We start from the raw sequence: 24,751 nt of genomic DNA, 5'->3' as shown, positions 1-24,751 counted from the left end.
CGTAGCTTGCGGTCCTCGTCCCACAGGTTAAACGCAGCGACTCGGTCGTAGCTGGCCAACCAGTCTTCCACGTCTTCGATCTTGTCACCATGAAACGACGTGGGAGTGCTAGGCGCATGAAGAAGCAGCGGTGGGAAACTGGCGGCATTCTGGGTGGTCTGACTTGTCGCAGTGGACGTCATTGCGCGGGGTCATGCCGTCAGGGGTCGGAACTCAGGATCCAACCCTCGCAAGCAGCGGCTTGCCTTGTGGACAGGTGTCGTGTCCACGGGGTGTAGCTGGGCGTCGTCGGAAGCTCCCGGGAACTCTTCGTACATTGGGAAATTACCCATAACCTGCACCAAAATGTCACCGAAAGCCGACAGAAAGGGCAGAAGGGCACACCAGGACTATGCAGGCAGTCACACTCAGCGAACGAACGCACGAGCCGGGGAAGACAAAGAAGACCAGCGGGTACTGTCCCCCCGGATGGAGGCGCCAGTAAATCGTTCGACCCAGTGGCGTTCGTCCTGTTCATCGCTGCCCCGACGGCTCTGCTCTGCTGGGAACGATCGGCTAAGTTTCGGGTGGCTGATTGTGGCATTTTCTCTCTGCGTCTTTGTGCGGTAAGGCAGTAAGCCCGGACTATGTCCACCCAGTCTCCCGGCCAGGGGAGTTCCCTCTGGTCGGCTTCTCTGTCAACTGATCTCCTACCGTTGGAAGCTTTTTTGCGCAGTGGTGTCGGCAGTATCCCTGTCGCGCTGGTGCCTAAGGATGGTGGTGCTATCAGAATGAACAACCCTGGTGCTGTTCGGGCTGCTCTCCAGTCGACGACTTCTCGTTATGAGTCAATCTCAGAGGTTCGCCAGTTTGGACGCGGTGGGATTCTGTGCAGATCGCCAGACCTCGCCTGTGTAAGAGATTTACTAAACTTCTCATCCTCCACCCATTATGTCGAGCTACCCGTTCACAGCGTTGGACCCAGTCTTCAACGTCATCAAGTCCATCGCCACGGAACGGAGTGACAGATCTTGGGGTGGCAGGCACGTAGACGATCCTCGGCGCAATCGCGGGGTCGGTTTGTTGTAACTGGGACGGTATGGTGGCGTTGGTCGTCCTAGATGTCCTCGATCCCGCGGGCAAGAGTCCGAATTCCGGCGCTTAGCCTTGCTGCCGTCGGCTAGCGCGAGTCTCTGTTTCTCCCGGGGGCTCCAGGAAAACCCGACGGCTGGGACTGAGTCCCGGGCTCGAATTGCGAGGCGGGTGTGTGACATGAGATGCGTACCCAGCAGCTCCACCAAATGTGACGGCTTGCTTGACGTAGAGGCCGGCGGCGAGCACAGCTGGTGATAGCCGGAGCACAAGAACACACGAACCAGAACACAGGTCCGCCAGCAGCAGCGTCGTCTTCGGCACGCGGCAATCGCACTTCAGCTTTCTCTTCGCTACAATACCGTATGGCGATGTAACATTAGTGTGCTGCCGCTGTATGCGCACCGCGGGCGCCGAGGCATGCGATAAATCTCGCGTGATTGAGAGGTAAAATGGTGGCGAAGTTGGACTGAAAGAATCTTAAGCTTGCTCCGGGTACAGCAAAACAAATTAATCCCAAAGAAACCGCCGTCGTCTCTCCTGCAGAAGAACTGGCACCAAATCCGTATATTTAAAGTTTGAAGGCGTATTTCATTCCTTTTGCAACGAATTTGTACACAAGTTTTCTCGCTTTTTGTGCGCGCAGTAGGGCTCAGAAAGCGATTATTTTCCACGCGCAGTGAAAGGAAAAAAATTAAAGCCTGCCCCTCATCGTTTATATCTCGAAATCATATGTCTCGTCAATATTTATATTCTTGCAGATCGAGACCAGCCTGTCGTAGCAAATTAGGCTCTAGCAGAAAAACGTCATTAACAGCACTTCAAGTAATTCGATCTGAGCATATTTTTCTACCTTTAAAATCACTGCAAGGGGACTATACCACAAAACACAAAACATCTTAGAAACGTCCTGGAACAGCTGCAAATGGCTTCACGTCTCAACGACGTCGACGGCAAGAAGTCTTTTAGAAACTTCTTTAAGACGTCTGCAGTAAAAGGTTTCTTCAGAAAGGTTTATATAACGTCTAAGTCCAGGCCATGTTAAGAAGACGGGCCTATATACTCATACGATTGGCAGAATGCTGCCACCGCAAATAACCGTTTTCAACCTTCACATGTTTCATTCCAACCAAAGAATGAAACATGCCAGTACGGCACATTAACTACTGGCTGAGCATTACATCGGTATATTGCAGTTCATTTTTGAAGACCAGGCGCACCGGTACATAGCACCGATGCAAAGCCCGCGCTTTGTAGTGAAACTGCGCGATTTGTCGCATGCAGTCCGAAATCACGTTAATCACGGTAAACATCGAGTACAACTAGCCTACCACTCGTAAGGCTGAACTAAAGTTACGCGAATCATGAAATTTGTTTCTTGTTGCGAGCGCCTCCTCGTTCCGGCTAGGCTGCCACGAGCAGCGAATGCTGCTGCCGCCAACGTCGCGCCATCGCCGCTTTCTTCCATGCCGCCATGCATGCCGCCCTGCACGCCGCAGCTTGCTGCTGGTGTCGCTCCGTTCGGGTGCCGATACAGTCTGCAGTCTGTTTACGTGGTTTTAACCGCTTCAAGCGAGCATATTTTTGCAAGTTGTAAGTGCGCAGCATTACATAAGTGTATGAGATGCTATTTGTTTATTGTTTTTAGGTTGTTGCTTTGTTTCTTTTGCATTTTTACAATGTAGTAGTTTGTCTGGCCCTTTGGCGCTGCAGCCGCTAGCCTTTGCTTGCTGCTCGCAAAGTGAACGCTCCCAACGTTTTTCTGCCGCCTTTGTCTCGCGCTTGTAGGCGCTTCACGCTGCTGTGCTGTTTTACAAGTGTAAAATTTCATGTCATGGCCAGGTGGTTTGAGCCACCACCCGATTTAAAGGGTTCACCCGTATCCATCCATCCATCCTGTTTGCAGTTTTCCCGCGATGGCTTTTACTGCCGGGACTGCGCTGAAATGTGAACCTCGTTTTCCGCAAAAGCAAGTCACTTTTCATTTCTCCTGTGTGGTGAAAGCATCAACGTTGCTGCGGCTAAGCCGCTAGGGCGTAGTAGTTTGGTTTTCATACCAATGTGGAATGTTCGATGTACGAAAACAGGGCGTTTCCATGTTTTTGAGTTTTCGTAAAGTGTGTACAGCTAGGTTGCTTCCGCATATTTAACATCCTCTGTGAGCTGCTTTCTTACGAAGGCCGTCTGTAAGTTGGAACCTCAGAAAAATAGAGTGTCATCATTTTTGACATCGCTTCAAAGCGACCACCTTTGTTTAAACACAGGTTGGAAAGGCGCGAATTTTTTCTACTCTAGCTGCTCGATTGCATCCTGGCAGGAATTTATTCTTGCCAACTAGTCTCTTCTGTCCTCGTGAGTGTTCCAATTCAGCACCACCAGTGACAGTCGTGTCAAAAAGGCTTGGGTTATGCTTATTGTGCAGTGTCCATTATCATGAAGTGACCATGAAGCCCGTCATGGTCCCTATGAGGCTTTGCGTTCGGCTGCTTGTCCCAAGATCGCAAGTTATTTGCCGCCGGCCGCGGCGGCCGTATGTCGATAGTCGAAATACAAAAATGCCCGTGAGCTGTATTAAGTCACTGCATGTCAAAGAACCCCTAGTCACCCAAATTAATCCGGAGCCCGCCACGACTGCGTCCCTCGTTGCCCATGTGTCGTTTCTGAATGATAATCCCCTCAATTTACTATTAATTATGTAGCGGAAGTTTTATTGGTTTTATGAAATTCAGTGACTGCATGCATAAGCCAAGCAAACCAAGAACTCAATCAATAAATTGTCGATGGCTTGTTTTGTTCCAGGTCTGGATGAAAATGTGGAACACTACTTTGTCAGTTAACTATGGTTGCCTGATTTCTGTTTTTTGAGCAGGAACCCTGAGCTAATTCATTTGTTGTTTGCACTTTTATATGCATAGTCGCTGAATATTATGGAAGTGTTGTGTTTTGCCCTAGGTCTGCAGTGGGTTATGAACCCAGAGAAAAAATAAAGGAGCTGAGGGAACCGTGAAAATCCGGATGCATGACTGCATGGACTTGTCAAACTTTTGTTTCATTACGATTGACACTGAGTAAATGTACTCAGTGGTACTGTTCTTTATGTGTGCTAGCTGTTTGACGATATAAGGAAGTGGCCCCTTGGCAGACAGGCCTCCTTGAATTTTTTGGTACGCCTTTGCTGTGTGCACAGCTGGTGTTGTCAATTAATTCACCCTGTCTATTTCTTTTTAGGCGCAGGCTGTTCAACAGTGGTTTTCAGAGAACCGCCTGGCCTAATCAACTTCTAAGCTTTTGGTAAGCACTCTTCACAGCTGACACTGTTTCTTTCTTTTACTTCATGCTTTCTTGTGTTTGCAAAAATTTATTTCACAAATTCTGTTGTTTCCTTGACGTGGCCTCTTGGTTTTGTTTAGACCTGCTACAGTTAGCCAAAAAGCAAGGGCTTTGGTTAATTTCAAGGAAAGAATGAAAAAGAGAGTGCTAATTGCTCCCCCCCCCCCCCGGCCAGGTTGAAAACTGTGCCTATGTGGACGTGTCTGATATGCCCAAGATAATGTTCCACCGTCTCCAAGAGTGCAATTAATCGAGTTGAAGCACATCTCAATCTGTACACTACTCTGTGTTAAGTGCAGTTATAGCATACCATATTTACTACACAACACCCTCATTTACAAATTTGGGACAAGAAAATGCGGTGTAAAAAAAGAAACCGTCATGATCCAGTTTCTCGATGCGCTACTCAATGTTGCCCAGTCTCTAAATACGCTGCACTGAAAAATATTTAAGTTAACCAGCTTTTCTAAGACCATGAATGGCACAGAAGAAACCCATCTCTGGGAACACGCTGATGAGGTGAGCTCATCGGACAGACACGAGAATGAGAGCTGATGATGACAATGATAAATTTTTATGACGCAAAGGCAATCTTGGTCAAAAGCACAAGGCACTTTCGTCAACGCAAGGAGGTGGGGGGTCTAAGACCCATTTCCAGGCATTCCATCCAGCAAAGCCAGGGCGAAAGCTTGCATGATGTACCCCTGGTGGATACCCAGTGGCACAGGGAATGCAACCCTGCACATCCAACATGTGAGGTGCATGCTCATTGACTAGGCCACTCATGCAAGGAGAGTGAATGTGGCGAGAAATAGCGAGTAAAGGGGCGACTTGTCATCAGTTGTTGCATTATCCTGAGCAGAAATCATAGCACCACTACATTCGTATTACGGACATTCTGTGATGCAAGGGAACCAGTCAGGCAAAACTAAAAAACGAACACAGCGGGTCAGTAAATCTGGTAAAAGTGGCGCTGCATTGTGCAACAGTGTATAGCATCAACAGGGCCCACAGCTTAACAAAAACACAGACCAATTTTTTAAAAGGCTTCGCATTACAATAGTGAAATTTCCAGACCAAAGACAAATCAAAGCACATATCGTCATCATGAAATCAAATCCATACACGATGAAGTCCAGACGTGCAGATCAACATTCAGTATTGTGAGAAAACTCAGAAAAAAAATATCACGGTACAGTACCCATACAGCCAAATGTCCACTGCTCTTAAAAAAACCTCGAAATGCAATGGAAGATGTCAAATGCAGGCAAAATACACAGAGCAACAAACACAGTTTGGACAGAGTCAGTAATGCTACGTGCATGACGAAATGAGGTCAGTCCCTTGTGACCAGCCACAAGTAATCATAGTGTACTCATCAGAAGAGCAAAGCCAAAAGGACACCCTTAAACCAGTGAACAATGGCAACTACAATACCAGGTAGAATTCACCACACGATATAGCACAGGTTTTGCAGAGCTACAGTCTTCACGAAGCCCCAAACAGGAGACAAAGCAGGAGTGCAAAGTGGTAAAGGTGCACTGAATTACATAAGCAAGCATTCGCAGATTCGAGGTCATGCAGCACAAGAACCAGGACGAAGACTGATGTGTAAACACAGAGGCATGAAAGGCTAAAATTTCCATTGAGTGCAATTTTCATACTTGAAAGAATATTGTATAAATGAAAAAAAAATCAATTTGTGCACATAACAGAACGATCACGCAAGTAGTAACATAATTGCATTTCGTGCTTTCATGCGACGTCACACATGAAGTTTTTCACAATGACCATCACCTCAGAGGTGGTCTTGCTTTGATCTCTCAATAACAGGACGGGGTCTGTTTCGCCCCATTTTGCACCGAAAATGAAGGCATCATTCTCTGTCATTTGTATTTTTGATGATTATGGATTTTTATGGCGCAAGGGCAGCTATGGCCAAAGAGCGCCATGTCACAAGGTATTTTTCTTTTTCTCAAGGTGGGGTCAAAGACCCATTTCCCAAGCATTTCACCCTAAATAAGCCGAGCACCAGACCAGGGGAAAGCTTGTACCCATTGTATCACCGGTGGGCACCCGGCGGCACTGGGGATCGAACCCCGCACCTCCCGCATACGAGGCGGATGCTCAACCACTTCGCCACCTCTGCGCCACCGCTGCGGTGTATTTTTGATCGAGCATAATATTTTGGAACCAATGGGCCTCGTTTATTAAAGGTGCACACCAGATGCTTTTTTTTCTTCAATTCTCCGCGTCACAAAGTTACTTGATGAAGTTACTTCGAAGAGTACACACATTGCTCTCTTTGGTCAGGTATTCTGTTAGTACCACGACTGATGTAGGAATCCCATTGAGAGCTTAATTTAAACTGTTCAACCGATGCATGCCAGTGATTCCCTCTCCACGACTCTTGAGATAAGGAGAAGAAAGAACTTGGTGCCCACCTCATCGTCGGTAACAGCTGTAGAAACCACTATTCAGCCTTTTTTATTCCCGTTATTCCCTCCTTTCCTTCCCATGCAAAGCCTAATGCCATTTCTGTGGAAAGAAATACTTTTTTTTTTCAAAACAAGCTCGCTAAAAAATTTTTGTTTCCCTTTGGCCGGCGGGATAAGCCCCAAAATCCAATCCAAATTTCGCGCATTGACAGTTGTGCGAGTTCCTCGATCTGTTGCTTTACATATTCGTTTTTGTGTCTTGTCGGTCTGTGTGAAGAAGAAGATTTGCAGAAGGAAATCTATGTGCCTTCAAAGCAAGGGGAAATGGGGGCTGTCACTTTTGCAGCGTACGGTTGTGAAGACGCGGTTCCTTCTTTGTGCACGCTTGCACAAATGTCACTGCGCAGTCACGAAAGGTTCGGGCCTGTTAACGCCTTTGCCGGTAACATGAAAACTGCAGAAATGTCTAACCACAATAGCCGACAAATTTGCTTTGTTGAAACCTGATGGAGTTATTCGTTCAAATCTGCTATTGAGCACTTGCATCAGTGGGCAACTAGACGCAATAGGCTGCCAAGCTGTAATTGGCATTAGTTTATCTAAATTTCACTACGTACATGTCTTCAGCCACACCCATCTCACTGACTCGGTCGCCAGTGAGCTTTTCATGCCTTAATTCTCTTGTAGCAGTCTTTAGCAAAGCCAGCACGTTGATGGAGATCACACCGTTCAGCATTCTGGTATGCCTGCGTTCTTCTGTGTCCGTAATCGCAAAGCAAATGCAATAATTGGTTCTTTTGCTATCTATAGCTTTGCCGTGAAACGGGTGATGCTTTATGAATTCTCTGGCGGTATGTTTGATAGCCGTTCATGGTGCGTTATGGTAACTTGTGGAAGCTGGTGAACCATATCCCGATGGCGGCACCTGTAGCCAGCAGTTTATGCTGAAAACTGGTACAAACAGCTACTAGTTCGGCATATCACCGGGCTTTTTTTTTTGCAGAGAGAAGTAGTCCGTATCTCCATGCTCGCGTGGCATACAAGTATGAAATTCCTATTCCGCGTCCGAATAGCCGCTACACAGGACTGAAAAACACATGTTACTCTTCGATTGCACTAAAAGGTCTAGTTTAAAATGCAGGACTACCTGCCTTATGAACAATGTTGGTGCCGTTTGTCGGCTTTTCTCTTTTGCTGTGCCTGTTTTTTGCGGCCTCGTTTTGCAGGCAGTGCAAGAGTACCAGTAGCCAGGGGAAGAACATTCCAGAGGAACTGCAGCCAGCTATGTTGAACCATAGCTTGATGCTCCTATCCAGTAAAACAATGTATTGAGAGACGTGTCTTTGTATCGTGCAGCAAAAAATTCCCCTTGATGGATAGATCACTAAAGGCATCACCTTTGTATCGGGCCTGTGGCGAGTGCCACCTAGCCTTGTAAGCTAGAGTGGTTCATTGTTTTATTTTTCTACTCCTCATTCCTATTTGTAAGCTTTGAATCCTGCTTTTTTTCTCATTCGAGGCTATTTTTCACATTCTACGCTATAGTCCTTCGATTTCAGTGACCGTGTCGTCCAATTTTTTTCATTCTGTTTTTTTTTTCGGGGGGGGGGGGGAGGGTCTAATGGCTCATTAGCCATTGTGTGCTTTTGTAAGAGTTGCTTGCAAGTCACGTACTAGCCCCTGCAGGTTCACAAAATGTCCTGCCTTTCATAGTTGGGATTATGCCTCTTCTTCTAGCAATTATTGTATTCATTTCATGTCTGCTTTTTGCCTGTTATCTCGCATAATATTTGTTCTTGGAAATTTCGGACAAAAAGATTGTATAGAAGTAAGCCAGGAGTTATTTTTGTATTGCAGTTGGTTATACAGCTTGAAATTACAACTGAAGCATTCATTTCCTTCAAACCTTATGTTTGGTTATGCATGTATTTCTCACTTCCCAGATTGAAAATACTCTACTGAATTTGCTTTGGCTGGTTGTAATGTATGGATATTCATTTCATGTCTGCTTTTTGCCTGTTATCTCGCATAATATTTGTTCTTGGAAATTTCGGATAAAAGATTGTATAGCTTCAATGGGTCAGTCAAGACGAATTCATGGGGCATCGGAAGTTAAAATCTTTTTGACAAGCCGTAATGTCGCATTGTAAGCTGGCAGTTGGTCAGTGCCATGGTAAAAAACTTCAATGTGTGACGCGCTGCATTATCCTCAAACGTCCCTGCAGCCACATATGTGACCAGAAAGCACGACCAGTTTCGCATCTTCTTATCTGCTGCCTGCTTTGTAATCTGGTCACACTTTTTGGTCATGCTAATGTGTGGTTACAGATCCAAATTAAGGCTCACGAATGGATGTTTTTGGTCTGACCTTCTTTGGATTAGGTTTATACTCTGATGTTCTCAGTTATTTTTCAAGTTGGATCAAGCATTTCTCAACTTAATGCAGATAAGTGCTATTTTGCCTTTATGCCAGAATTAAGAATTGCACAGCTTATGTACGTGTCGCGAATGATATACTGATTGCAGATCATCGTGGTGACTGGAAGGACTCGGACAAAGCTACCGGCCCATTAATGCCCTCACGTAAATTCGCAATGGAGATGAGACAAAATGCCTGTTTCTTGCTTCCACGGAATCCTCTTCTTCGGCTGCCCATAGACGTCGCCAGCCTGCCTCGCCCTCAAGCCTCCTTGATCGCGGCAGTAAATCATTCCTCCTCTCCGCTGTCACTCACTCACGACTCGGATCATGATCTGAATATGACTCCGTATCCGACTTGCTCACCACTGAGGTCATCATCTGAATACGAACCTGAGAGATTCTGTTGATCTAGGACTGCATTATAAGTATTCAGTATGCAAAACATGAACAATGCTGTTGTGGCCTTGGAGACTTCTCCTTACGTTACTGCGCTCTATATCAAATTGCAGGCATGAGAAGCAGTATTACGACAAAGAGTACATGCTTGAGCAGGATGCTTTGAATGCAACCTATTGCTGCGAACATGTGCAGAACCCTAACTTCATTTACGTGCATGTGCGGAGTTGGGTGCATGAGACTCCATCTCTATGCACCAAGAGAACTGTCGAGACCAACTGTGCTAAAAATAGTACAAGTGACATTGCAGTTTAGCTGGCACAAAGCATCAGTTTCGAAAACTTGTTCCCATATTTTACTCTCCAATGCCATTTACACTGCTTTTGTCCTGTCCACATGCTACTGCAGCCGCGTAGACTAGCAGTGGGGATGGGACAGAATTCCGCCTTCCTTGCTTCCGCAGAATCCTCTTCACCAGTTGCCCAGAGATGTCGCGAGACTGCCTCGCCCTCAAGTGTTTTTGGTCGTTGCAGTAAATCATTCCTCCTCTCCACTGTCAGTAATCAAGTAGGCAAAAAATCTAAGCGTGTACCGTTCTAAAAATACAGATATGAGCCCGAGCCCAGACTCACTCACGACTCAGACCATGATCTGATGTGAGTCCGGATCCGACTCGCTCACTACTCGGGTCATCACCTGAATATGAGCCTGAGTGAGTCTCCTCATGAGTAAGCCTGCTGATCGAGAACTGCATTAAACTTATTCAATACACAAAGCATATGAACAATGCTTTTGTGGCCTTGGAGACTTCTTGCACTACTGCACTCTGTATGAAATTGCAGTCATGAGGAGCAGAGGACAAAGAGTTCATCCTGCCTGAGGAAGAACCTTTGAATGCAACCTACTACTATAAACATATGCAGAACCTTACCTTCACTTATGTGCATGTGCAGCCTTAGGTGCATGAGAATCTATCTGTTTGCACTAAGAGAACTATCCAGACCAGCTGTGCTAAAAATACCACAAGTGAAATTGCATTTTAGCTGGTAGAAAACATCAGCTTCAAAAATTTGTTCCCATATTTTACTCCACAATGCCATTTGTACTTCTTTTTTACTGTCCGTATCATTTCTTATTTTATCCCTGCAGAACAAATAAGACAGAATGTGTAGTATGGCGTTGATTTTGTGCATTTTCATTTCTTTGTGCATTGCCATTTGCACAGAAGCACACAGGCCCCGTTGCTTGTGGAACTTGTGTTTGTTTCATAGTGACTCTCATTTGTTCTCCATTATTTGCGGGCATTTGATAAGCCCATTAACAAGCCAATGTGCACAAGGTTCCAGGGGAAGAAACCTTCATTACCATGCTTGCCAATCTTCCATGACTCCATTGCTTCATGCTCATAACATGGAAAATTGCATGGGCTTTGATCTCAGTGCATTGCGTTTATGTGCTAAGCGAGATGGAAATGTTTTTAATGATTTTGCTTGAATTACAGCAATTTAAATAGTAAGGACAATGGGGACTGATCTCAAAACCAATTTTTAGTGAACTCGTTTCGAAAATAATATAATTCTTTCCACAGCAACGGCATTAGGCTTCGTATGGGGAGGAATGGAGGGAATAACGGGAATAAAAATAGGCTGCATAGTGGTTTCTTCAGCTGTTACTGACGATGAGGTGGGCACCAAGTTCTTTCTTCCCCTTATCTCAAGAGTCGTGGAGCAGAAATCACCGGCATGTATCGGTTGAACAGTTTACATTAGCCTCTCAATGGGATTCCTACATCAGTCGTGGTACTAACAGAATACCTGACCAAAGGGAGCAATCAAGTGAAGCCTGCACTATGTGTACTCATCGCAAGTCACTTCATCAAGTAATTTTGTGACGCGGAAAATTGAAGAAAAAATAAGCGTCTGGTGTGCACCTTTAATAAAGGAGGCCCATTGGTTCCAAAATATTATGCTCGATCAAAAATACAAATGGCAGAGAATGATGCCTTCATTTTCGGTGCAAAATGGGGCGAAACAGACCCCATCCTGTTATTGAGAGATCAAAGCAAGACCACCTCTGAGGTGATGGTCATTGTGAAAAACTTCATATGTGACATCGCATGAAAGCACGAACTGCAATCATGCTGGCACTTGTGTGATCGTTCTGTTATGTGCACAAATTAATTTTTTCATTTATACAATATTCTTTCAAGTATGAAAATTGCAATCAATGGAACTTTTAGCCTTTCATGCCTCTGTGTTTACACATCAGTCTTCGTCCTGATTCTTGTGCTGCATGACCTCGAATCTGCGAATCCTTGCTTATGTAATTCAGTGCATCTTTACCACTTTGCGCTCCTGCTTTGTCTCCTGTTTGGGGCTTTGTGAAGACTGTAGCTCTGCAAAACCTGTGCTATATCCTGTGGTGAATTCTACCTGGTATTGTAGTTGCCGTTGTTCACTGGTTTAAGGGTGTCCTTTTGGCTTTCCTCTTCTGAAGAGTACACTATAATTACTTGTGTGTGGTCACAAGTGACTGACCTCATTTCTTCATGCACGTAGCATTACTGACTCTGTCCAAGCTGTGTTTGTTGCTGTGTGTATTTTGTCTGCATTTGACATCTTCTATTGCATTTCGAGGCTTTTGTTTTAAGGGCAGCGGACATTTGGCTGTATAGGTACTGTACCGTGACATTTTTTTCCTGAGTTTTCTCACAATACTCAATGTTGATCTGCACGTCTGGACTTCATCGTGTATGGATTTGATTTCATGATGACGATATGGGCTTTGATTTGTCTGTTGTCTGGAAATTGTTTTATTATAATGCGAAGCCATTTTTAAAAATTGGATCTGTTTTTGTTAAGCTGTGGGCCCTGTTGGTGCTATACACTGTTGCACAATGCAGCGCCAATTTTACCAGACTTACTGACCCGCTGTGTTCGTTTTTTTAGTTTTGCCTGACTGGTTCCCTTGCATCACAGAATGTCCGTAATACGAATGTAGTGGCGCTATGATTTCTACTCAGGATAATGCAACAACTGATGACAAGTCGCTCCTTTACTCGCTGTTTCTCGCCACATTCACTCTCCTTGCAAGAGTGGCCGAGTCAGTGAGCATGCACCTCACATGTTGGGTGTGCAGGGTTGCATTCTTGTTGCCACTGGGTACCCACCAGGGGTACAGTACGCAAGCTTTTGCCATGGCTTTGCTGGATGGAATGCCTGGAAATGGGTCTTAGAGCCCTCCCCCCCCCCCCCCCCCCGCCTCCTTGTGTTGACGAAAGTGCCTTGTGCTTTTGACGAAGACTGCCTTTGCGTCATAAAAGTTCATCATTGTTGTCATCAGCTCTCACTCCCGTGTCTGTCCGATGAGCTCACCTCATCAGCGTGTTCCCAGAGATGGGTTTCCTCTGTGCCATTCATGGTCTTAGAAAAGCAGGTTAACTTTAATCTTTTTCAGTGCAGCGCATTGAGGGACTTGGTCATGACGGTTTCTTTTTTACACCGCATTTTCTTGTCGCAAATTTGGAAATGAGGGTGTTGTCCAGTAAATATGGTATGCTCTAACTGCACTTAACACCGAGTAGTATACAGTTTGAGATGTGCCTCTACTCGATTAATTGCACTCTTGGAGATGGTGGAGGTGGAACATCATTTTGGGCATATTGTCAACATTTGTGGGCAGCTGTAAACTGGATGTTTTTACCAGTAGCCATGCTGCGCGCTTTTTTTTCCTCTGTGCAGTACAACAGCTATAAAAGGTTTAATAAAAAATCATGGTTTTATTAATGTTTTCTGTCATTAACCAAAACGGATACTCGTTAGTTCTTAAGCCTGTGTAGGTAGACACATACTGTCCTTCCCATGAAGCAAGAAATTGTGCAAGTTTATCGTCAATGCAATCGCTGTTGACTCGGTTCCTGTAAGTCTATAAATTTGTATGCAGTTGGTAGTGAACTTGAGAGTAGCAATCATCTGCATGCAGAATTTAAACTCGAAAACGCTTGCTTTTGAACTCAGGCTCGCCCTACTCAGTTTGCACAACCTTGAAAAGCTGTTTTACAGGATTGTATTTCATATTCAGTGTCATGCACATAACACCACATGAGCTCTTGCACGTGTAGTCTTGTCTCAGTGGAAGTTATCTGGTTTTCACATGCAGGTTTAAGCTCCAGGGACCGCAAACGTCGTGTACCTTCTGGACAGAACTCAGCAGGTTAGGATCAACTCTTTTTCTTCATACATGCTTTCCTGAAGATTGTCTTTCAAAGAGCAGGTTGAAGGATACGGAAGCTTCAGTTTACTGAACTGTGGTGAATGTTTTTCTGTGATAAGTGGACCACTGGTCGAACTGTCACCCTTGTGAGTTCAGTTCATTGATGCAAGGAATTGTACAAGGGGCCAAGGCCTTGTCCGACTTTAGCCTTTATACTTTTACTCCTATTAGGCACCATCGGAGGAGCAAATAAAACAAAAAATGGTATTGTGCACGGGGCTAGGCATAGCTGACTGCCACTTGTTTAGTTATTAAAAGGGGCTGCGAAACACTGCTTGAACAGATACCGGCTATACTTCATGTGGATTCTTTATATCACACAGATGCCGACTCACAGATGCCGACTGTTCGCGGGGTGCCTGTGATACCATTGCCTGTTCTACGCTGCCAGCCTTCCCGGCCGAGATTTTGATTTCGCGGCACTACAAGCAGATGTTTTGGCACAAGGAGTCCACTCTTGTTCCGGGGCCCTTCCTTGGTTTTCGAGGGAACCTGTGCTTGTGCAGATTGGTTTCAACCCTGCAGCTCAGATCACACTGCCCGATAGCGTCTATCTCCGCTAGTCCTTGCTGGCTCCGCGCTTCCTCCGGCTGCCTGACCTCGAACGCCGGCCTTTCTTCCGGCTTTTCTTTGCAGCATCGCTGTCCGAAGACAAGCTCGTGGAACGGTGATGGCGTCTCTCTCTGCGCTTCCGACCAGCGCTGCTCTTTGAAGACCTTGAGCGGGAACGGTCACGCTTCTTGGGCACTCGCTTGCCTGAGTCGCTGTGGCTAAACGACCTGGCCCGAGAGCGGCGACGGGATCGGGAGCGCCGTCGACCACCCCCGCTGCTTTGCGACCGGTGATGTTTGCTGCGGTGGCACTTCTCACTTCCTGATTTGATCTCCGACCGGCGGTGGGTTACAGCTATGCGTGCACCGCCGTCGGTGCTGGCTGACATCTGCCCGGCAGAGGCGCCAGGGACATCAGCCGCCTTTTTTGCAGAGCGGTTGTTAGCATCGGCAGACAACTTCTGCAATGCTGACTCGCCTAATGAGCGAGCACCAACTTTCGCTGCGCCATTCTTGGACGCCACGGGTTCCTTCGGTCGAAGGAGTTCAGCCTTCTGGCGGCGTGTGCTTGGCTTCTCTGGCGACGAGTCTACCGCGTCCGCGGTCACATTTGCCTTCTTCCTGGTTTGTTTGGGCTTCGGCTCATTGGTGTCGCTCTTCTTGGGGGTCGTCTTTCGCTTTGGAGCCTTCCTAGAACGCCTGGACTTCTCGCTCCCCATGATCCAGTTAGGTCAGCCTCCGCGGGCAGCTGGGGAGGGCTCCTGGTGCAATGATTTCGGCGGTCGCCGTCGAAGCCACTGGCAAACCAGGCGCCGGACTCAGCCTCACGAGGTACGGAAAGCGACTCAGCCGACTGCGCTTTCGCCCATCGGGGCCAGATGATGGGGAACGGGCCTCGAACGGCAAAGTGCACCTAGGCTGACCGTTGGTGCGCGGGGCCAGCCAGGGGCACGGGTACGCGTGGCAAAGCAGCGCGGCTGCCTCGTTTTCCTTGTTGTCTTCTGCTAGCCCTGATATTGTAGCACGTGCCACGCGGAATGTCCGAAAAGTCTAACAGCTCTGATCAGTGTACTTAAACGAACACTTTTCGAATCGCGAAAATGAAGGAAACAACACTGAAATAGTAAAGTCAGTTGACAAAACATCCCCTCCCCTCTCACGAGAGTGAAAATATTCATAAGAAAATGACAAATTCCCCATTTATTCACTTTTTTTTGCCGAAAGAAGTTAATGAAATGCATTGTGCAAACAGTACCACCCCATCTCCATACATATTCCGCTGTCCTAGCTGTCACACCGCTGTACTTTGAACAAAACTGCTGTGCAGGAACTCAGATAGCAAACTGAAGTTGGCCTGCATCAATAGATGACTGCGTTTTAAAGACAAACAGGATGCTGTCACTGAGAGGGGAGCTTTTATAAGCGATAGAAGGTTAAAAAGTCTGCAGGTATCACCGCCAGCAGTCGCCTTCGAAAGTGAATTGTGCTGTTACACCAATAAAGCATTTTTAACGTGGATCTGTGCAGCAAGATTACACCGCCATTGACTTACACCAGTGATCACGAGTCATTTTCGGTACTGACGTCATACCAGTTTGACTTAAGTGGCGGTAAAGTATTTAAACTTAATTTTTACAGAAATAGATGTGCCTTTTCTTTTCCAGCAAACATCAACATAGCCAGAAAGAGCCAGAGGATGGATCTTTGCTGAAAAAAATGTATGGAGTTGTCTAGTGCCAATTTAACTACGGAGAGGCACATCCGCGTACACCAAGCCAGACTTGCCCGGCTTGACATTGAGCCGATCAGACAGCCGAATTCAAATCTTCGCATGCAGAAATGGCCGTGTATGATCCCATTTTGCACTGCGCTCTCCACCAACCTTGCCGGCGTGAAGGGAACGTAAAGAAAGACGAGTCGGAGTCACCTTCAACGCCGCAAGAAACAGCATTGCTTCCAACAGCTACTCCTAAGTCTTTTCTGCATTCAGCTGTTTGTGAGAGCCTAATGCAGAAAAGAGAAGTAAAGGAACAGATGATAAAGAAAAGAAACAGAAAAACACTCAGGTAATGACGTACTTACATAAGATATCTCACACTCTGAAAAAAATCGCCAGCCGATACAACGTTAACGTCGTATTTTCAGCACCATGCAAGTTGTCACAAATTTGTCCAATGATAACGAAAAAGAAGAAGGCGCCGTGTAATATTAAGCACGTCACAAACTTCACAAAATGTGTAACGAAGGTGGTTTATAGCATTCGTCCTACGTGTAAAAAAGTGTACATTGGCCAAACAAGGCGTTGTTTTAAAGAGACACTGAGGAGAAATCGAAGTTGGCTTGTATCGCTAAATACCAGGCCCTGATCACAAAAACGCCACTCTTACTGAAAACAAAGCTCTTGTAAGGTAGACAATAGCAAGAGCCAAAATACAGGTATCGCCGCCACAGGCCAACTCGCAAGTACAAGCGTGATGACGTCATAGGACAAGCGACGCAATCTTGGAGGAATTTTCCTTACTCCAAGAAACCACCAATCTCTGAGGCTGACAAAGGAAAGTTGCGCGGTTCAGTACTGAAGTAAGTTTTGCTTTGAAACCGATAGTGCACTTTTATCATGCAAGGAACGCACACAAAAGACAACCTGAATGTTGGAAGCAAAGAAAACCGATGCTTGGCGGCGCCACAGGCGGCCAGGAGAGTTTCGGTTTTTTATGGCGCTTCGCGTCTATGAGCTTTGCGTGCCCCGTGGTTTTGTTTTTGACGCGCCTCGATTTGCAAGCGCTGAACAGCAGAGGAACTCCAAGTGCCGCTTCAAGTGCTAGTTAACCTTTGAAGGAGCCTATTAAGGCTGGTCAGATGATCGCCACGGCCGATAAAAAACTATGAAGGCACGGTGGTCGGTGATCGTACAAGGCAGTTAGCAGTATAAAGAGCACTTGTGTCTTCGCACGCTTGCCGGCGAAACGTTCCCGGCTGTGCCAGTCAACTTCAAACTACGTAATGGAAATCGTTTATTAGGGATGGGAGACAAGATGCAAGGCAGTAAAGAAAAAGATTTGGAACCTGCAGAGACTGTGCCTCTGCTCTCCTCCAACTCTTTTGTTTGCAGCTCAATTCAATAGCTTCGGCAGTTGGGCGGAGCTGTTCTATTCGAGCTCTCGGCTAACTTAATCCATTCACAGTACACATCTGAAGGTACATGCAAGTGGGCGAGAGAGCCCGAGCAGTGGACCCCGTACCTCCGGAAACGCGCGGAACCTGTTGAAGGGTCCGTGCGTCGGTTTTACTTTCAAGCCGCCAACTTTTAATCGCGAGCGCCCTTGAGCACCCATCTGTTTTTTGGGGGCAAAAAAATACCCTGGCCTTTGCAACAGTGAGAAACCTCCTCGACGCCGCCTGCTGCACCGTGCAACAGCGCCGTTAAAAGAATCACAATCCATTGGTCCCAAAGCCTCGGCCAGCCTCCGATGGGCGCGACGCGCCGACGTTGTCCTCGCCCTTCGCGACTCCCCGTACTGGAGTTAAGATATTTAATTAACAATGGCTGCTCACTGAGGAAGGGGGAAACGACCCGCCGGCGCCTAACCTAACCGTGCTCCCTCAAAAGCATCGCACGCTCTGTGGGCCTGAGGTCGCTGAAATGCAGGCCGGAGTTTTTGCGAGAACTTCGTTGTCGGGTTCGGGAACGGGATCCATCGTAACGCTGGCAAGACGCCTGTGCAAACGTAAACAAAGGGACGGTAGCGACCCCCGATAGATGCCTTCAACGTGCGGCAGAGGTAGCTTTCATTTCGGCTGTGCTAGACCGCACCGCCAGGGGCCAGAAATTTGAATCGGAAGAAGTTTGAATCGGAGGGCGGGAAAACTTTTTCAACTTCGAATCCAAGTTTCTTTGAAATAAATGCATCTTTCGCTCCCGGACAAGCGGCAACAAAGCCATGAAACGCCGAACTATCAGATTTGCTAACTAAAAAATTGATAGAGTTCTCCTCACTCCCCATTTAATGAAAGAGCGCTAGAACACTTCAATATAGTAATGGATGGTATCAGCGGCTTGCTGTACAGTCTAGCGGGATTTGAAGGTTATCGCGCGAGAGTCAACGGGCCTAGCGTTGCAGGCGCATAGCGGCCGGTTTTGGAGCAATGAAAGTCATGATTTCGCATTCTTCTCTCCCTCGTTTGCTGTTCCAGGCCACAGCCATCACCCCCGCGACAAAATTACCACCCTTTCTCTTAATTCTAAGCTTTCCATTCTTTGCAATGGAGTGTGGACTTTGTTACCTCTTATCTTCACGAACGATAACAAATTTGGTGGGAAAGATTTGGTAAAGCTAATCCTTAGCACTGCTTCATTTGAACGACTTGCCGAGTTGCAAAAGGTATACCATCTCAACATCGCCTAGTCATACTGTCTTTGTCCGCCGATGAAATTTCGAAAAAGATTTTTTCATAAGGCCATAACTGCTGTTACACACGCCAGATGCACATTCGTAGCGTCCAATCCCAGATAATACCGAAGAATATGTTGCGCGCAACACCATCACTGCCTGTTCGATGGAGCAAAAGAAGAAACTTAAAAAAGCTGCTTGCCTAGAACGGAGTGGCGGCTGCTTAAGGAACAGCAAAGAGAGTGAGAGAAGCTGCCCTGATACTTCCCTTGCCACAACAGAGGATTCTGGGCCATGGCGCTGTTCCTGTTCTCGGCCGACGCTCGCGCGATAACCTTTCAATCACGTTAGACTGTACACTGCAGATCATACAAATGCAAACCTATGTTTAATAAACAGCAGTTTCTGGGTCACGCCAAGGATAAGCATCAGCGTGAAATTATCTAAGGCTTTTTTATTAGGAAAGCTGATGACAATTGCATCAGCACACCTTCACTGTCATTGCTGGAGAATGAAATGGCTTTTGGGATGATTGTGATTAGGTTTCACCTCATGATAACTGAATGTATTTAAACGTCGAGATTTTTAAAATAAAATCAGTTGGAAGTGCAGCACAGCTCCTGTCTTGTTTGTTCCTTGTCTTCTGTGTGCGTTTTATTCATGCTGCGAAACTTTTTGCATTGTAAATCGGACTCCACTTCGGACGCGTACGCGACCGCCCGTGCGCTGACGCTGATGTCTAGCACGGACAGATATCAGCACCTCGCCGAGGTCCGCTGGCGCCTCCTCCAGTGAGCATGCGCAGATCGGTTCTGGCGAACGCCAAGAGCGCCCAGCGTACGCCAAGAGCGCCGACGCTGGGCGCATACGCCCAGGAAGCACCCTTTCGACCCGCCGGACAGCGTCTCAGCTGGCTCTCCGCGCAGCGTAGCGTCGAAGGCAGTGGCTGCAGCGCCGTCCAGCGCTAACTCCGTGGACACATCCTAGGAGTACGGGCGGAGCGCCTACGCGCGCGGCGCTGGAGCCTGTCTGCGCATGCGCGAGGCGCGATGCGCGAGCAGGCGCAAGCGGGGTGCAGATATCTGTACATGTCGGACATATACGCGCCTGCGCACTGTCTCTCCGCTTTGCAACAAACGGAGGACAGCGAAGATCTCGGGGAATTTTTTTGTTCATCGCTTGGAGCTCTTTCAGGTTCCCCGCACATGAAATTCTTTCCGTCGGCTCGAGAGGGGGAACGAGCCAGCACCAGGATCATGAAGGTGCATGCCCCTTGTCGACGCCCGTTGCGGCGCGGCGCTGGGCCATTGTCCGCTGAACAGCTTTCAGGCCTGCGCCCAAAATTTTGACGTCACATCCGGCACGCTGACACTTGCAGAAGCCGCATCGCCAGCGACATGATTTTAGTCCCTGCCAACGTTTATAGACGTTGGTCCCTTCTGTTCTTTCACGCTCCCTGCGCCGCGCGGCCCGGTTGGTTGCAGCGGCGTGGTCGCGTTTGTCGTCTCTCGTCGTTGTTTTGCGGCAATTTTGTTTCCGTGTGCGATGTGCAGTGGATACTAAAATGCCGAACAAGTGTTGTGTGCCGGGGTGCACCGGCAATTACGATACGGGCAGGAAGCTAGCTACAAGTGTTTTCTTTCCCAAAAAAAGTGGTTACGCGCCATTCCAAGGAAGGACTTCGTGCCCACTTCGTACACTAAGGGAAGTAATGTTTATGGTACTGGTATGTGCTCCTGGTTGCTTTTACTTAACCAGCACGTTTATTGTGATACTTCCGAAGACCTGATAGATTGATTGTGGCCACATTTCTTTGCTGCAAACACGCTTAATTATAGACAAAGGGGCTAGAATTATGCTATTTTAATAAGTGGATTATGAGATTTTTACGAAACGTTTCTACGTTTGTGCAGGTTTGCGCCGATGATTTCGACGCTTCATGCATCGAGACGACGACACTGTACACGGATCCAAGAACAGTAAATGTTCTTATAGTTCGATTGCCAGTACCGCAGTTGCGCCGTGGATCGGTGCCTACCGTATTTACCAGCTTCCCTTTGTACCTTTCAGCACCATACAACAGCAAGAGAGAAGCACCTGATGCTAAGAGGAGCCGACTAGAAGCTTCCCAACTCGCCCGTGCGATCAAAGGATCACTGGCGTCATATGAAGCGGAGCAGGAGAGAGACGAATTTTTATCACTCGAAGAACTAAAGGCGCGCCTGCAAGTGGCCTCAGTGTCAGTGCAGTGGACTGTGATTCATAAAGAAAAGTACGATGTTTTTGAACATCACCAACGATCGTGAACCTTGGTTTAAGGCGTCATTGACAGTGTTCGAAAATCTCCAAGTCTCAGCCTGCTACCAAGGATCCGCGATCAAGAATCTTGGTAGCGCTGTTGTACCAGACTCTGTTTGCAAAGTAAGCTCCTTGTTGGAAATTTTGAACAACCTGTGCGTGCTGTCTGACGAGTCTGGCGAGCGTTGTAGTTCTCGCCACCTGTCGCTTGCAAATGTGCCCATAAATTGATTCTTGTGATGCAACTTTTCTTCAGTATGTTTCCCAGAGATTTACACATCTGCAGCCACATGAAAAGACAGTGACGTTGATACTTGACGAAATTCATACCAAGCCTTGTTTAGATTATAAGGGGAGCAGCATATGTGGTGCTGCAGTGAATTCCAGCGAGGCAGCCACATCTGTACACGTGTTTATGATACAAAGTCTGCTGAGCTCATTCAAGGAGGCAGCACACATTCTTCCAGTAAAAGTCATACAGGGCGACCAACTTCATGCCATACTGAAGGTAATCATACGCTTAGAAGAGATTGGGTACAGGGTCATAGCCGTTGTTTGTGACAATAACTCTCTAAACAGAAAGGTAATGAAGATGTTTCTGCCAAAGCCAATGCTTCCTCATGTTTGTCCACATCCGGCAGATCCAGATTGGCCATTATTTTATGCGGTAGATGCTGTACATCTTTTGAAGTGTATCAGAAACAATTGGCTGAATAAGAAAAATGCGGGGGCTTGCTTTTTCTACCCACGCTTTGAGCTTTCAAACAATGATGCTCATCCTGAATGCAAAATGACTGCCTCATTTAAGAATTTGAGAGATTTACATAAGGAGGAGTCATCTCTACTGATAAAGTCTGGGTATGGCTTGACATCCAAGGCATTTAATCCGAGCAACTTGGAACGGCAAAATGTGAAGCTGGTACCGCAGATTTTTAATCCGCACGTAGCCACAGCCCTGGCAGCTTGCAGTGGTGAAGCTGATTTTCAACATGTGGCAGCAACAGCAGATTTCATCAAAAATCATTCTTCGCTGGTGGAATATTGTCAACGTAAAAACGCCAAATAAAGGCTTCCATCATCGTACTGTTTACGAAGAACCCATGTCTTGCAGTACAGATGACCCAAAGGTAGCTTTTCTGAATGGCTTGATGTCTGGGAGTTTTATGGGCATGACACTGGGGTCCTTACCCAGGACACGTTGAGTACCCTAAGACTATCTGCTCAATCCTTACTGGCATTGGCAAAGTACCGCATAAGTGAACTTCATTTTAAGTACGTCCTACGAGGGAAAGTTCAAACGGATCCTCTCGAGAGTCGTTTTGGACAGTACCGGCAAATGGGTGGTGGGCAGTACCACATATCTGTTCGACAGCTTTGTGAGACAGAGGGCAGGATTCGCCTTCTAAATGCCCTGCCAAAGATGAGCACTGATGACTCCAGAAACATCGAAGAGACAAACAGTGTCAGAGATGTAGGAACCTCCTTTAGTGTTCAAGTTGTAGACGCTGACCTTGATGCACTCAGAGAACGAATGCCAGTTATTGGTTATGTTGGCGGATATTGTGCGCATGCTACAATAAAAGTTTTAAAGTGTGAAAGTTGCCGAGGACACTTGGTTGTTACCGGAAGTGAGACGGAAATGAAAGACACCCATTCCTTAATCGCACAACTGGACCGAGGTGGACTCAAGTTTCCCTCTGCCCTTGTGATTACAATAGTCATGTACACGGAAGTTGTAGTTACAAAGCTTGTGACACAAAGTGCCTGCACACAATTTCTCCATAGGCCCAACCAAAGAAATGTCGTTCGGCAACTGACGCTCAACTCTCTACCGAGGCTTGAGGACATAGATGCATGTGAAAATGGGCATGCCTACGAGCTCCTTGTCACACTTGTTGCAAACTGTGCAGCAAACATAATGCTTAACAACTTATGCAAACAAAGGAATGATCAACTTCATATTATAAAAGAACAGAAGGCAAAAACAGAAAAGCCCAAATCTTTCTTGAAAAGTAATTTTCCATAACTTGTACACCGCACATTTAATTACTTTAAATTGCACTGCAGATATTTTATTGCAGTTTCCTCATGTGATTTCTTTGGCGAACTTCTGCCTGTTGTAGTGCAATGAGCATTCTTTTGTTTGCGTCATGCATGCTTTCTAGCCCAGAGTTTAAATGACAGTTCCTTGTTTTTAATCTGAAATTTTAAAGTGTTGTGGCAATTAAGTGCAATGTTGTTTTTTACTGAGCTGAACCTCAGACAGTGCCTGTTGTGGTAGGTGAATGACTTATTTGTCACACCTTTTGTCTGTATGTGCTCTTCTTGTGCAGTGTCTATTATTGTACTATTGTTGCCGTGTCTATTATGTATTATTGTATTAGTGTCTATATTATTGTGCAATGCAGTTTGTGCAGTGGATTCCTTGTGCATTCCTGTACCTGCAGCAGTGAAATAAGTGGTTCTTTGTGTCAGTTATTTATTATAACCTAGTCCACAGTTTAGTCACAAGTGTGTTTAATGTACTGTGGTTTCGTTGCATGTCTTCGACTCTACAAAGTAATATGTTGTGTTTTATGCCATTGAAGGGCGGCCACCTACTCTGTAAAATGGATGAAATATTATTTTCTTCTAACCTACAGTTAAGATGCGAGTATGGCTTTCGTTTTCTACCTCTTGGCATTGCAATGTGCTATGTTCTGCTTCCTCTCATTCATCTGAAACTCGTACCGTGACACAGGGCTTACTTTAATATACAGATTGGTATTGTAACTGTGTGTATCTCTTATCGGTGCAACAACTTGTTTCGATGGTCAGTTGTTTACGATTTTATAGCACGCAGTATAAAAGGACACATCCGTCTACATTACAGCGCAAAAACCTTTTTGGTTCTGTCATGTATTTTGGCCGCGAACGATGTGTAGTCGTAAATATCTGTAAATATGCATACAGACAGTCTGCTGTGATAAATAAATGTGTATAATTCTGTCCGTAATCTTAATTATTTGTCTTTGCCCTGATAAATCGCGCGGACCTGGCGGCCGACGAGCCTGTCTGTGGCATCAGTTCCCGCGCGGCAATCGCTCGTGGCCCTCAGCCGGCGCGCAGTGGCGTCGTTGGCGTCGCGTCACGTGACGCGCAGGCCTGAAAGCTGTTCAGGGGGTAATGGCTGGGCGCGCAGGCGCTCTGCACATACGCGAGAAAGTGTTCATGGAGTGACCCCTTTTTCATTTTTTTTTTTGGGGGGGGGGGGGGAGCAATTGGCAGCTGACTGAGCACTGCCAAGAGAACTAAGAGGGTCGGAGACGGCGTGCCCCCTGGAGCCCCCCTTGGATACCTGCCTGCCATGAATATTCGAAACTTCGTGGAAGGAAGCTCGCAGAACTTCGTTTTGCTATCCGCCCGGCTAGATACAGCGACTGGCTTCTTCCAGTAACCCACCGCAGCACGGCCGTCGCTCTGCTCTGGGCAAATCTCGGAGAATTTATGGCAGAAGTCCCGAGCGCCAAGCTTTACGGCAGTCGGCAGCGAACGAATCAGCACCCACCCATCTCGGCAGCCGTTACAATTCAGTGCGGCCATA

At 46.7% G+C, this 24,751-nt stretch overlaps 1 long non-coding RNA gene across 2 annotated transcripts in view; it reads left to right on the top strand.

Annotated features, from left to right (window-relative positions):
- Positions 1-24,387, top strand: part of LOC144115529 (uncharacterized) — a 30,683-nt gene extending 6,296 nt beyond the window's left edge. Inside the window, exons 2-4 of one of the 2 annotated variants that reach the window (XR_013311440.1) lie at positions 4,300-4,362; positions 13,815-13,868; positions 14,252-24,387. This is a non-coding gene — a long non-coding RNA (uncharacterized LOC144115529). Of the gene's footprint in view, positions 1-4,299; positions 4,363-13,814 lie in introns of both variants that reach the window. The other variant, XR_013311439.1, reaches the window with a different exon arrangement.
- The last annotated feature ends 364 nt before the right edge of the window (positions 24,388-24,751 follow it).

Source organism: Amblyomma americanum, chromosome 1, assembly GCF_052857255.1.
Source record: "Amblyomma americanum isolate KBUSLIRL-KWMA chromosome 1, ASM5285725v1, whole genome shotgun sequence".
NCBI lineage: Eukaryota > Metazoa > Arthropoda > Arachnida > Ixodida > Ixodidae > Amblyomma > Amblyomma americanum.
This window is presented reverse-complemented; position numbering and strand designations above follow the sequence as displayed.